Consider the following 15,156-nt stretch of genomic DNA (forward strand, 5'->3'; position numbering starts at 1 on the left):
AGGAAATTGCCTCCCGGGGCTGTATGAGTCTGCGAGCGCTGCTGTAACAGAGCACCCCAGGCCGGGTGGCTGGAGCAATGGGGATCTATGTCCTCCTGGTTCTGGGGGCTGCAAGCCCAAGGCCAAGAGCCATCAGGGTGGGTGTCTTGGGAGGCCTCTCTCCTTGGCTTGTAGAAAGCCGTCTTATCCCTTGCTGTTTCTGCTTTTTAGATCTGCTCTTCGTAGAAGAACCTGCCATGCTGTCCTCAATGACCTCACATTACCTCAGTCACCTCTTTGAAAACTCCAAACACAGTCGCATTCGGGGGTACTGGGGTCAGGACTTCAACACAGGGTTTGGTGGCAGGTGGGGGGACCTGATTCAGCCCATAAAGGATGGAGCATTCACCTTGGGATAGGGGGAGGCCCTTTGAGAACTGCCCATCCACCCAGTTGTCTGTCATGAGGTTATAGACACATGTCCCCAAAGTCAGCAACTTAAAAATGTGATTCAGGTTTAAATTAATTATCTTAAACATATTCAGTGATTTTTCATGATTTTATGTGTTAATTTTTCTAGGGGATCTGTGAGTTGCCACAGGCTCCTCTGTCTCGCGAGGCACCTCTAGGGTGGCCCCATGAGTAGGAGTGGGAGGTTCTGGGGCCTGGTTCACTTGCAGCCCGGGAGTTGACCCTGGCAGTTGCTGTGGGGGCAGAGGCTCACGGGTGGCCTCTGCGTGTGGTCTGGGCTTCCTCACAACATGGTGGCTGTGTTCCCAGGACTGTCTCAGGGGAGGACCCCAGCTGTGCGCTCTTGTGTGACCTCACCTCACAGCGTCCCTTCTGCTACACTTATCTGACCAAGAAGTTGCCAAGAACATCCCTACTCTTGGGGAACGGGGGATCTGTCTGCACTTCCTGTTTGGCAGACTTCTGGAGACGTCTCTATACTCCTCTACAGAACACAGCTTTCCAGAGGCAGAGGGGACTCAGAGGAGGAGGGATTGCCCAGGCCCAGCATGGGATGCCCTCGCTCACCCCAGACAGTCCCTAGGAATGTGGGGCTCCCCATGCAGGGCCAGGGAGGTGGCCTCCTTCTCCCAGAACCCACCCAAAGGCCCACAGCTGGACCTCAGTCGGCCTGTGGGATGGATTGTCACCTGGGAGGACAGCACTGATTTTCTGCTTTCTTTTCCTAATTCCTACTAATGTGTTGGTTAGTGGGGTGTCCTCAGGAGTCACAGGTCCTTCAGGACCCCTTCCTTTTCTTTTTCTCCTTTACTTTCTCTCTCCTTGTCTCCCTCCTCTTCCTCTCTGACATTTGGGTCCTGCTCAGACCTGCCCTCTGGAGGCAGCTCCTTCCTTGGAACCAGGCTTTATGGCCACTTAACAACTGGTACGGCCGCTCAGGACCATGTCCCGCCCAGCTTTCTGTCAGCCAGGCCACATCCAGCAGGAAGCAGGGAGGGAATGAGCCGGGTGCATCATTGCTTTGTTGCTTAAGGACTTTAAAAAAATAAGATAAAATTCACATAATACAGAATTAAAATAGGGTTTTATCACATTCACAGAGTGATGCAAACACTGCCTCTATCAAGTTCCAAAACTGTGGCGCTCGGCCCTGGCAACCTCTGATCTATGTTATTTTTCTCTGGATTTCCCAATTTTTGTATATATATATATATATATATATATATATATATATATATATATATATATATATATTTTTTTTTTTTTTTTTTTTTTTTTTGAGAAATCTTTTATTAGAAGATGTCCCAGAAGGCAACAGTTTAAAATCAGGCAATCAGTAATCACAACTAAACACAAAATTTCAGGTAAACTTGCCTTTCAAAATAAAATCAGACCGTTGCAACAGAATTGCCCAGGAGGTTTTTTTTTTTTTTTTTTTTCCTTGTACAAAAACAGTTAACACCACTTTGCAAAATGCATACAAAAATACAGTATATAAAAAAAAAGACTCACCCCAGCATAATACCCAGAAGCAGCTTATAAAACACGAGCCATCAAGGTGAGACATTAGTAAACTACTCCCCTCCCCACCTGTCCTCCTAAGACAATTCCAGAAGTCAGCTGGCTCCTGAAAATCCTGCTCCACAAGGTAGAGTGGCTAGTTCCAAAATTTCCACTGGGATTCTGAGGCCAGGAAGCAAACTCAGAAAGAAACCATGGTGGACAGTGGGTTTGGAAATAGCAGCTGGTTTGACAGAGCCTCAAACTGTGCTTTCCTTCCCCCCTCCCCAATTCCAAACCCAGAGCCAGAAGGCACCTGCTGTCCTGGGCAGCAGAGAGGCTGATCCTTCTTCCAGGACAGGCTTAGGGGTTCCTGTGCTTGCCCACATGACATTTGCTGGGTTGGGTGTCTTTCCCAGATTGGAGGCTGCACCTGGATTCCACTTAGAGCTAGAGAGTCCAGCTGGGGCAAAATCCATTATGGTTGGTTAAACAGAGCTCCTGCAGGCGCTTTTAAGATCCACCAAGAAATAAGTCCACCTTCTGGAGCACTGGATGAGTCCTAATGGCTCTCAGAACCTCAGTAAGGCCCAGATTCTGGGAAAAGGATCTGACTCATGTCAGACTAGCAGGGAACCAGGTTGGTGGCTACAGAGCCAGCAAGCTCCTTGGAGTTGCATGAGAAGGACAGGTTTGCACAGTTCCAGTAGAACTTCAAATGGAGTCAAGGATTGAGATGAGAGGCAGGTAGGTAGAAAGAGGAAGAGTTACAGAGTGCTTCCTTCTGAGGTGCCTTACACCTGCCTTGAGAAAAGATCCCATGATGGGCCTCAAATGCCCCTTGGAAAACACCTGGGCAGGGAACAAGTTCATGGGCCAGGACTCCAAGCCTTTCCCAGGCCCCAAGCCAGGATCCATTTTCCTGTTTCTTGGAGGAAATATTTTGACCTGTGGGAAAGGGTACTGTAGAGCCCATTGCATAACAAAAGCAGAATGAGTCAAAAAAAAAGTCCTTTAAGTAAGGACAGAAAGGTCCCTCCTTCAGAGGAGAGGGTCCAAAGGGCTCTAAGACAAAGAATCTGAGGCCAAGCTTTTTAAATGTTCTCAAGGTCGCAGCATTCAGAGTAAGTAGAGAGGTGTCCCCTAACATCATAATATAAACTAAAGGTTTGCACTCTTTAGGTACTGTAAAGTGTCTGACAGTGAGGTAATGGTCCATGTTGTTCAAGTCTGTGAGCTTGCCTTCACCCAAGACAGCTTGTGTGTCTCCTGGAAAAAGGAGCCTCAGGGAGAGCATCCAGGCCTAGCTGTCCTTGCATCACCCACAGAGACACCAGCGGGAGCATCCTTTCCTAGCCTAAAGCGCCTGCAGAGTGTGAGATTTCATGCAGGCTGGAGCCCCCCACCCCCAACATCAACCACCTGTTGCATAGCATCTGTCAGCCTTTTCTTCAGAGCTAGTGAGCTAGGCAGACCCCAAGGCTCCTCAGTCAGCTGCCTGCTGAGAAGCCAAAGGCGCCAGAGAGGACACAGCACTCCCATGAGTCAGGAAAGAGGGAGAGCTGTTTCAAAGTTTCCAAGAATGCAAGCCCTTATTGTGTGTGCACTGGCTGCAATGCATTCTGGGATCTACTGTTCAGACTGTCCCACCGTAACCAAAATGTGCAAATTACTAAAGGGGAAAGGGAGGTTAAAAAATACACTGTCTTTGTAAGACAGAAGAGTCAGGCTTTTTGGTCAGTTTGTAGCCACTGAGGTACGCAATTCTTTTCTGCAGTTGCTGCTGCCGGCACCGCAGCTGCCTTTTCTCTGTAGCCATCCTCGTCTCAGCGCCCACCAGGGCTTGCAAGTATTCCAAGGCCTTGCTCAGGATCACTACTTTGGGGGCCTTCGAGCAGCTGGCCAGGGTGGGTACCTGGTCCCTCAGGGCTAAGAACCTAGAACGGAGGTCATTCCGTCTTTTGCGCTCCAAGAAATTATGGTTCTTCCTCTTGGTCACATCCTCAGTAGCAGAACTGACAGGTTTGGGGTGGCAGGACTGAGGAGTCTCACTTTCCACAGGCGGGGGACTCACAATCTCTTCATCCTCCTCATCCTCCTTCTCCTCGGGGGGCTTCTCTCTCCAGAGTCTCTTCTTGGGGACCCCTCTCTGGACCTCTTCTTGGGAGCAACTTTCTGGAGGAAAACGGGCAGCATAGTTGTGCTGTTGCTGATGGATGGAGATGTGGGGGTGTCTCATGCAGGGATCCAAAGGATCTGCTCTCACCGTGATGGTGACTGGCTTCCGTATACCCAGAGACTGTGTCTTCTCCACTGTCACAACATCAATTTCTTCACTCTCCGAGTCGCTTGGGCTCTCGGACCCAGAGCAGGCCTGGGTCTTGGGTTCGCCCAGCTGACAGGGGGTGGCGGGCGCCGGGTTGCCGGCTTCAAGGCTGGGAGTGCAGTCCGGGATGGCGGGCGCCTTGGGCGGGTTCCCCCGGGGTGCGCCGGGGGTGCGCCGGTCGCTCACCGCTCTCTCCAGCCTTTCCCGGGCAGAGAAGCCGCTCCACATGCAGTCACTGCGGATGATGGAAGCGTAGTTCCTTCCCGAAGCTTTAGAGTGACCCCGAGATTCCGCCTCGTCCCCAGACCCCCCTCCAGGCCACGGCTCCGGGGGGCCAATCCCAGGGGCTGGGTCGCCGGCGCCGGGACCAGAGCCCCAGGGCGGCGACGTGGGGGGCGACAGCACCAGCTCGAATTTCTTCCAGATGTCCTCGCTGGGCGCCGTGGAGCGGTAGAAATCCTCCCCGCAGTCATACTGGTAGAAATAGTGCTGGTACGAGTCGAAGTCCATGTCCGCTCCCTCGCTCCCGCCGCCCGCCACCTGGAGCGGACCGGCTCCCCGCCGGCTCGGGGCAGCCCGGCAGCCAGCACCAATTCTTGTATATTTTGCAGAAATGGAATCATGTCATATCTGACCTCATGTGTGTGGTCTATTTCACTTAGCATAATGTTTTCAAGGTTTAACCTAATCATGTTAGTACTTCATTCATATTCATGGTTGAGTAATATTCCATTGTATGGATATACCACAATTGTTTATCCATTTGATTGTTTTTGAACTTTTGGATTATTTCCCCCTTTTCAGTGAACATCTGTGAAAAATAATTTTTTGAGGGGGAAAGTTCCTATTTTTATTATTTATTCATATGATAATTTGAATTTAGCTTTTTGGGGGGACTTCTAGACTTCCTTACCATATTGCTGTGCAGAAATTGATCATGTGTTTAAAGGACTCAAGTTGCATCCTGAAGTCTTCTGCCTATAGTCCTGCCAGGTATTATCTGAGTGAAAGCATTTAGAGCCTTGAAATGTGCCCTAACTGTTAAGCAGTGAAACCCTGGATGGACCATGAAGGAGAGTTTGGTGCAGCATAGGACAGGGGTGGAAAGACAAGCCTCATCCACCCCTCCATCCACTGATTCACCATCCACTGATTCACCGTCCACTGATCCACCGTCCACTGATTCATTGGTAGAAAGTCTATCACATACCTACCTCACACCAGTCCCTGTGCTGGACATGGGAAGAGGTGCATAAGGTATAGGTGACTCCTGAAGAGGATTATGACCTTGGTGTGGGGGAAACAGACACACAAATGACAATCAGCCCATGCGTGGTGGCCTCCACCTGTAATCCCAGCTCCTCAGGAGGCTGAGGCAGAGATCACCTAGCTCATTTCTGGGAAGGTAAAGCAAGGGACAGCGAACAAGGGTCTCTTCTGGGGACAGGGCTGGGTCAGGGATGTGGTTCTGCTCGCCTCTGTAACTTGAGAGCCCAGCACATAGTAGGTGCTTAGTTTTGCCTGGCACATAGGAGTCACTCAGTAAATGACTGTCAGTTGTGTGGATTCATGTTTCCAGGGAGAGACCTGACCTTTAGTTTTCTGCCCTTCTCTGTGGTGGTGATTGGTTCTCATCATGGGTGAATACAAAACAAAGGTGATTCTCAGTTTTTGAGTGTGATCCTTCGTCTTCTGACCTTCCTCCCCCATCACTGTGCCAAGGAAGATTCCAGCTCCCGTTCACATGACAATGCACAGCCATCAGTACATAAGTGTTGCTCTGAAAAATGGGAGAGAACTGGCCGGCCAGCCGCAGGTCTGTTTATTTAAAAGGGAAAACTCCCGGCAGGTGAGCGAGGGCCTCCTGGCCTCCCTGCCTCCCATCTCCGCTCTGGGTTCTGCGCCAGGATCTGGTGCCCAGGGCTCTCCCAGGCCCTGGGTCGCCTCACAGAATGAGCCTGGCAGGGGATGGGGAGCTCCTGGCAGGGACGGGTGGTCCCCACCAGCCAAGGCAGGACCTCCGCGACGTGCGAGGAGGCCATGTGTGTACCCCAGCCTCAGCCCGGTTGGCGTTTCTGGGCCCATTTCGTCCCTGCTGCAGTACCACGGATGGGACCTTGGCTTCCCCAGGGGTGGGTGTGACCAGAGTTGGGGACTGACTGCTGGGGACAGGGGCCCTGGAGGCCTGGGTTCCTTTCTGGCCCTGTGGGGACCCTCGACAGCAGACTCCCTCACTGGCCTTGATTTACTCTTCTGAAAAATGGGGCCACTGCAGTGCAAGGGAGAGACAGCCTTGGGGGGAACTCACTGCCACCTCATGCGCCCACCCCCAGGTCACCCAGTCCCACTCACCACCATGCAGACCCAGCCACCGCCCCTCACCTGTCCTCCTGTCCGTCGCCAGGTCCACCCTTTCACCCCACCCACATGGACCCAGTCACACACCCACTGCTTCACCCACTCACCCCCGTCCATCTGGCCATCCATCAGTCCATCTGTCTGTCCATTCATCCATCCATCCGTCTACCCACCCATTTGTCCACTCAGCCGTCCACCTTCTCTCCTCTCTCATCCGCCCGCCATGCCATCCCCAACCATCTTCCCCGCCCACCCCGGGGTTTGCAAGGTGACCCCAGCCCTGGCTGTCCCATTTTACAGATGGAGGAGCCTCCATCACAGGAGAAATGACAAATGACAGAGAGCTCAGGGTCACTGTCAGGACCCCTGTTGGCTGGCCTGCCTCGGGTGACCAGTGCCTCTGAGGGGCCTGCTCTCTGGGAGGCGATCTCTCTGGGCACCTGTGGTCAGGGGAAATGACAGGCTACAAACGACGAACAACGTAGCGCTCAAGGTGGGTCTGGCCTGTGGCACCGTTTGGTGAGCACCTACTGTGTGTTCCCCAGGTCTGATGGCACTGTCCCCATTCTACAGAGGAGGGGATCGAGTCTCTGAGAGGCCAAGTGATGGGACAGAGCCCAGGTCCAGAGCAGAGGGTGGGACTCTAAATTCCACTTGTCTCCGCTCTGCCACTTGGGTCCTGGTTTCTGCCCTGCCACCAGACACAGTGTGGCCTCAGGACACGCAGAACCTCAGTGTCCCCGTATGTCCTGAGAGTGGCCTGCACGGTTTCTGGGGTTGACCGCAGAAGAAGAGGGGAGAACAGGAGCCAGGGGTCGCCACAGCCCTCGGTGACCCCGCTCACTCACTCATTCAACAAACACTGTGTGCCCTGTGCTCCTACTGTGTGCCTGCCTGAAGATCAGCATTGGGAACACAGAGGTGACAGAGAGGGACAAAGGCTTCCATTCTCTGGGGAGGAAACAGTAGCCAAGTCCACACTTATGTTCAGCGATGGGGTGGTGACAAGACTTCTATGAGAAGGGGACAGCGTCAGGAGGGCGGAGGGGACAGCCCTCCAGGAGGACACGCTGCTTGGTCTCAGCACTGACCCCATCAGGAGAAGAGCCTGGTGTCAGGGCTGCAGGGAACAGAGGACCAGGCAGAGGGAACAGTGATTTCCAAGGGCTGGTGTGGAGTCAGCCTGCTGGGGACATGGAACTGGGGTTGGGGACCTTGCCAGCCTCTGCTTGGGACTTCTCCACGTGGCTCCTGTGACACCACATTGACTCTGGTCATTAATGACAGTGGCATCCCTCCTGCTCTCTGGGAGAGTTGAGCTGCGACTCTGCCTTATAATTCTCCTTCCCTCCAACGACCTGTGTTTCAAAATCATGTCCCCACATCCCGAGGCCTCTGGGGACCAGGTATATTTCTCCAAATCCCAATAAATAAACATAGTCAATCCATGGACTCCAGGGGTTTATGGGCCACTCTGCCAGGGAACTGGGCGGGTCATCCCGCAGGGCCGGGCTGAGTTATGGGGGCACTTGAAGCCTCATGATGGGTCAATGGGTCATGGCTCTGTGTTAGGGTGCGCGTCTAGCACGTGCAATGCCCTGGGTTCAAGTCTAATTACCACATAAAAATAAATAAGTAGAATAGAGGTATTGTGTCTGACTACAACTAAAAACAGAATATTTTAGAAAGTCTCCTTTTAAGGTATTCACGCTGTTGATTCTTGTCCATTTTCTCCAAAGCCAGGACTCTCGCCTGACGGTCTGGCTCCTGACTGTCCCCTCCGCACCTGGCACACAGCCTGGCCCACACAGGGTGCTCCGTGGATGGGGTGGGACCAACCTGATGTCCTCACTCCTGTCCTTCCAAGGGTTGTGCAGGTGGGTCCTGATCATTGTCACACAGGGACAGCAGTGACGGTGCCGTTGGGTCCCCTCCAAGCTCAGAGATAGTTAGTAATGAACCGATTCATTTCAGGAGGGGTGGAATTGGGCTGGGGACAGAGACGTGAATCAGGGCATCAGGCCTGGGAAGGCTGACCTGGACCCAGGTGCCCATTTTGCCCAAAGCACAGGGTCGATGGACTGGAGGGACCAGGACCCCTATCCAGGCTGACCTCTGTGCTGCAAGGGGCTTCATGTTGGGGGGATCATAATTTCTTACAAAGAATAGAAAATGGGGGTGGGTGGGGGAGAGGAGCCACAGACCAACGCCAATGGAACCCTTCATTTCCGTTTCCACCCGAGTCCCTGGAGGGTGTGTGTCCCCTTTCTATTTTCTTTTGCACCTGACCTGGCCTACATAGGGCTGGGGATGTGGCTCAAGCGGTAGCGCACTCGCCTGGCATGCGTGCGGCCAGGGTTCGATCCTCAGCACCACATACAAACAAAGATGTTGTGTCTGCCGAAAAATAAATAAATATTAAAAAATTCTCTGCTCTCTCTCTCACTCTCTCTCTCTTTAAAAAAAAGAATTGGCCTACATTGCACATGTCCTTAGAATTCATGGGAGGCTTATTTAAAGGTAAGAGACGGTCATACTTTAGATATGAGTTGTCTGGAAAGCTCAGGTATAAAACAATGCAGGAAAGTTTTGAGGTGAAATGATTGATTTTGAGAGCTTAATCCTAATGAGTGCATTAATCCACTGGTATGGACTAACTGGATGGTAACTGTAGCAAGTAGGGTAGACCTAGAAGTAGTCAATCAGAGGGGGCATGCCTTTGGGGTTCATAGTTTGTCCCTGGTTAGCAGAGTTCTCTCTCTGCTTCCTCATTGCCGTATGCTGAGCTGCTTTCCCACTCCCTACACTTCCCCCACTATGTTCTGCCTCACCTTGGCCCCAGAGCTATGGAGTTGGTGGTCAGTGGAGTGAGACCTGAAACTATGAGCTACATAAACTTGTTCTGCTCTAATTGTTGTTGTTAGATTTTTTTTGTCACAGTGATGTAAAAGGCAACTAAAACACAGACTAATTAATCCAGCAGGGAATATTCATGGCAGTACAGCATTTGAGATATGGCCTGGGTATTTCTAGCTGCTTTCAGCCTGATATACCATGGGGCTCAGGAGCAAAAGCCAGGGTAGAAGGATTTAAAATACTTGCAGGTTTTCCAGAAAAGAAAACTTGTTAATGTTGGGGCCAAGGATGGTGTGGTTGGTAAAGAGATTAGTTCCATTACACAGAAGCCACCTTCAGGCATCTCAGGAATGGGAAGGACACCACCCTTAGCAGGCTCAATGACTTGTGGAGAGATTATCAGGGTGCCCTGCTTGCAAAAGGCAGCCTCAGAATCCTATGTCCAGATTCTTTTTGCTGTGTAACTAACATCATTTGGGCTCACAGAGGCCATGGTCTAGGTGGGTCTGGCTACTGTCCTCATTCCCAGCTGACCTTGGTATTGTCCATGTGATGCTGGTTATCAGGCTTACAGAGTGAAGAGTTGAGGAGTTGTGAAGGTTTGCATTCATACTTCAGAGGAAAGGCTGGCCACCAGGATGTGCCTATCACATTCAGAGTGCAACCCAGTAACCCCAGAAACAGTGATTTATCAAACTATGAGAGTGGACCCAGTGTTGTGGTGGAGAGCTCAGTAGGTGAGCAGTGGCAGCCTATGAACACCTGCTCAGGTAAGTGAAAGTGAGTGAGCACAGAAGCTCTAGGGTGTGGTCCCACATCAGACCAGGCTGGAGGGTAAGGAGGCTGAAGCTCTAGGGGACCCATATCACACCACCAGGTGCCCTAGTTTCCCACCTGGAGCACTAGACTTAATGGAGCACTAGACTTAACGTGTGCCCTGCTGTGCTTTTTCAGTTTCCTCCTTACTACTCTCCTCTTCTTCCATTTGGGGCTAATTGTGTTTCCCCCACGTAGTTGTATCTTTGAAATGTGTTAACTTTCTTTTTGATTATTAATGAGGATTGCAGCCAATGCAGCTACAAAAGGTTTGATTCTGCTGCTTTGCTTCCACTCATGAAAGTCAGCAACTGAAGAGGCAGAGAGGAGGGAGAGGAAAAGGCTTCATTGGGAACAATTCAGCATTTCAGAGATGAATGGTAGCTCCTGGTTTCATCTTGCTTAGTACTGCTGAGTGAAAGTGTATACAGTGTGTTATGTGGAATTGTTCTCTCAGTCTTGGGCAGGTGGACACAAGCACAGTTTACTAGTGTTGACAGACTGTCCTTTAGAGGGGTCTGGGGTCATGGCTCAGTGGTAGAGAGCTTGCTTGGCATGTGTGAGGCACAGGGGTCAATTCTTAGAACCATATATAAATCAATAAATACTCATAGACAACTAAAAAATATATTAAAAAATGTCACTAAGGAACTGGGGATGTGGCTCAAGTGGTAGCGTGTTCGCCTGGCACGTGTGCAGCACTAGGTTCGATCCTCAGCACCACATAAAAATAAAGATGTTGTGTCTGCCCAAAACTAATAAATAAATATTAGAAAATTCTCTCTCTCTCTCTCTCTCTCTCTCTTTCTCTCTCTCTCTCTCTCTCTCTCTCTCTCTCTCTCTCTCTCTCTTTTAAAAAACTGTTATTTAAAGAAGTTGGGATTCTGTGGGTTATATCTGGGTCCAGTGAACCCTGACACATCCCAGACCTGTGAATCTAAAATAATGTGATTTTTTTATATGCTTGCAATTCTGAAGGTGTGTGTGTCTGGTTTCCCTCCTAGTCAGTGTCTTCTGTACACTTCTGCCAATACCTTTTAATTTGGACATTTCCTGTGACATGGTAAGGTGGAGTGCCCAGTGCAAGGGCCCTTTTAACTGACTTTAGTGCTTTTAACTGACTCTATGATTAGTCATTAAGATAGGGTTGAGGGTGTGGGGAGAAAAGAAAGCTATACTCATGAATTAAAAAGAAGAGAATGGCAGAAAAAAAAAAAAAAAAAACGTTCAATTCAGGGTTCAACGTCACTGTGTTCCCTTGAGTCTCAGAAGAGACTTTGGACAAAAACTATTGAGAATGCACTGTTGATATTTGTGGACTCTTGGAGTCCAAATGCTTGTTTATTTATTTATTTTTAATTATTTATTGCTGTGAGACAGACATGAGCTTATGGGGACAAGGGATAGATGTTCTGGCATTAACATTTGGTGTTCCTCAAAGGCTCACCTCTTAAACATCTGGTTCCCAGCTGAAGTCATTATTGGGAGGTGTTGGAAGCTTGTGGAAAGTGGGGCCCATTTGATGAAAATTACCTCATTGAGGATGTGCCACTGATGCGGTACTGGGACCCTAATGCACTTCTGTCTCTGTCTCTCTCTGCTTCCTAGCAGCCATGAGGTGATCAGTTTTCCTATGCTATACACTCTTGGCCAGATATTCTGCTTTGCTACAGGTCCAGAGGTAAGAGGGCCAAGTGACCATGGACTCTAATCTCTGAAATCATGAGCCAAAATAAATCTCTGCTCCTTTGAATGTGGTGATCTCAGGTATATTATCACAGGTTTGGAAAGTGATTAGGACAGCTGCTGTCCAAAATATAAGAGGCCCCAGACCTTCCTCTAACCAGGTTCACCCCTTCTGTCTGAATGTAACACAGAAAAGCTGACAATTTACTCACTAATTTTTTGAGCAACAAACATGCCAGGAATATCTTCAGGTTAGAATTTGGGCATGTAAGGATGCCAAAGGCCTCTTGTGTGAGAACACTGCAGACCCCATTCAGAAATTGGAGCTGATGTGGCTTAGGGAGGAGCCCAGGTGAACATGCCCAGCCCTAGCATGGGAACACACATTGCACAATGGTCTGGCTTTCCAGCTAGAAGACATCCATCTGGGCTGACGGTGGATACTCAAAAGAATCTATTTGGGGTGATTCTCTCTTTTAGAAACCCCTTAAATGTCCCAGAGTACCTTCATCTCCAGAAGCATTATCTGAGAGTACTCTCTTATTATCTGAAGAGTTTTTTCTCTATATTGAGCAGTTACTGAGTGGCTGGCAAGTACCTTTCAGTTTTATAGGAGGGAATGTGCTCTCTCTTTTGCACTTTTATATTTTCTTACATTTTCAACAACAAGGTATGTGCCTGAAATCTGCATCTTCACCCCTCTACCTCTGGGTGCAGGGCCCACAAGATAATATCCTTGAACTGGGTGTGTCAGTGTTCAGATTATGTATGTAATGTTCTGTATGTGTGTGTGTGTGTGTGTGTGTGTGTGTGTGTGAGAGAGAGAGAGAGAGAGAGAGAGAGAGAGAGAGAGAGAGAGAGAACACAAGAACTTGTCCCTCTAGCACCAGGACTTTGTGCTTTCATGTGTTTCATGTGTATAGGTATGGAAAGGATATGAAACAAGACACCATAAATTCTCTTGTGTGGGACTGTTTGGTTGTCATGTGTAAATATTTTCTGAGTGATTTCTTTGGTCAGTGTTGGCTGAGTACCTTTCTGGCAGGACATGTGTTTAGGGTTTTAGTGGTGCGTCTGTAGGTGTTAGTAGTGTCTGTACCTCTGAGATTTGTTGTTGAACTTCATATTCTGAGTCATTCTGTGTATGTGCATGTTTGCAACACAGAGGTGATTGTATATGTTTTCATTTGAGAATACAAATTGTTGTCATGTTAATAAGTAATTTGTTTGCTCCATTCAGTTACTGAGGGAGTGTTTGTGTGATTGCTTTTTGGGTGATACTGATTGATGTGTGGTCTGAAGATATGTGTATCTGAAGCACACCAGATACTCTCAACCAAAAGACCCTTGCCATAATTAAGCTTCTTCTCTTGTCAGATCAGCAGCAAGTATACAAAGATTACTGTGGTTGGTAGCTTCCTCTTTCTTGTAAATGCCAGATTTTTTTTTTTTTTTTTTTTTTTTGTAAATACGTGTGAAACCTCTGTCTGGCCTAGAGAATGGAATGAAAAACACTTGTCAAGTGAATCTTCAAGCCCTTTTCCCCCATGGGACATAAAAGTCAAAATATTTTGAAATTATCTGTCCATAGAATGTTTCAGGCATGAAACACACTCTGGACTGGTTGGCAACAGCCAATAAACCTGCTTTCTGAAAATCCCTCTGGTATCCAGCCTCTTCAGTCCTACTTCATATCTATTTTAAGTGTTTCTTGGAGGCGACTGGAATATGTATGAGACTTTGTAAGGAAGGTTATTGATTGGAATTGTTTGGATTTTGCAGTGTATTTGTTTTAATTTGGGCATGAGAAACTCTGGGTTTACAGTCAGGCATCTGGAAGATAGGAAGTTTATGCTATTGAGGATTTTCAGAGCTCCACAGTGTTGTGTGCTGTTGACTGAGTATATCAGAAAGTATGAGCTGTTTTGTACATTAATAGTGAGTTCTGTGCCCTTTAATAGTGAGAGAGTGGCTGCATGTACTTTTGGTCTGTGGGAGTACTGTGGATTTGTAGATTCAGATAGACACGTGTGTTCCCAGACTTGTATAATCTAGGACTGTGAATGTATTTAGGAAGTGTGATGGCTGAGTATTCATTCTCAAACAGTAGATGGGTAGTGTGTGTTTCCACTGAGATAATATAGAAGTTATATTTATATGGGAATACAAGTTAGGAGGATTAGGTACTGACAGTGTATATGGGTTATTATGACATGGTGGGACTTGTGAATAATTATTAAGAAGAGTGTTTGAATGGAGTATTTTGGTGAATACTTTTTGATATTCACAAAATATTGATTTTTTAATTTAATTTTATTTTTTTTGTTTAGAGAAGGGTGTGACATTAGAGTGCAGGGTAAAATATGTGTATTAAGGCCACACATGTGTTATGTATGTATTTGGGAAATGACAATGAGTAGATTGTAGGTGACATCATTGTTGTGTACATTTGGAAAGGGTTGGGAAACTTTATGTGTTTTGGGGAGTTGGTGTTTGCGTATCAAGTGATTCTGGGAATATAGACTCATGTTTATGTGTGTATGTTGGTGGTTGTACCTGTGTCATTTAGGGTTAAGAATGTTACATTTTTGTAATCAGGGTATTTCTGGTTCCACTCAATCTTGGAGAAGTTCAAAGAGATTTTTGTGTATATTGTATTTCTGATGAGAGGATCAAGTCTGTGAGATATTCCAGAGTACTTAGTGTTTTGTTTATGTGACTTCTGGTAACAAATAGGGTTTATTTTTTTTGTGTGTAGGGGGGTTGTATGTTGTATTTCTGTGTGCATGCATACTCAGTGTTTGGTTATATCATGTGCATGCCTTCAGGAAGTGTAGAGTATATAGGAATGTATAAGCCTGCATTTGGAAAAGTATACAGTATAATTGCATGTCCGTCAGTACCTGGGTGATAACAGGCATGTGTATTTGTGGGTATGTATATATACTTTTTTAGAAAGGAAGTGGTGGTGTGTGTATTCAGGGAAAGCAGGGATAAAGGTGATTTATGCATCTGTGTTTTTGGTGGGATGGCAGTGAGTTGTGGGTCATGCACCTGTTTCTAAATGTGAGGTGTTTTAATGATATCTGTGGTGGAAGGGGTTTTAATGAGTGTGCATCTTTACATGTACGTGCCTCAGCAAGAGGTCTTCACAGGTCTCTGTG

At 48.1% G+C, this 15,156-nt stretch overlaps 1 pseudogene; it reads right to left on the reverse strand.

Annotated features, from left to right (window-relative positions):
- Positions 1-3,640: 3,640 nt before the first annotated feature.
- LOC139704088 (protein L-Myc pseudogene) lies at positions 3,641-4,858 on the reverse strand (annotated as a pseudogene).
- Between the last annotated feature and the right edge of the window lie 10,298 nt (positions 4,859-15,156).

The sequence above is a fragment of the Marmota flaviventris genome, unplaced genomic scaffold, assembly GCF_047511675.1.
Source record: "Marmota flaviventris isolate mMarFla1 unplaced genomic scaffold, mMarFla1.hap1 Scaffold_231, whole genome shotgun sequence".
Taxonomy (NCBI): Eukaryota; Metazoa; Chordata; class Mammalia; order Rodentia; family Sciuridae; genus Marmota; species Marmota flaviventris.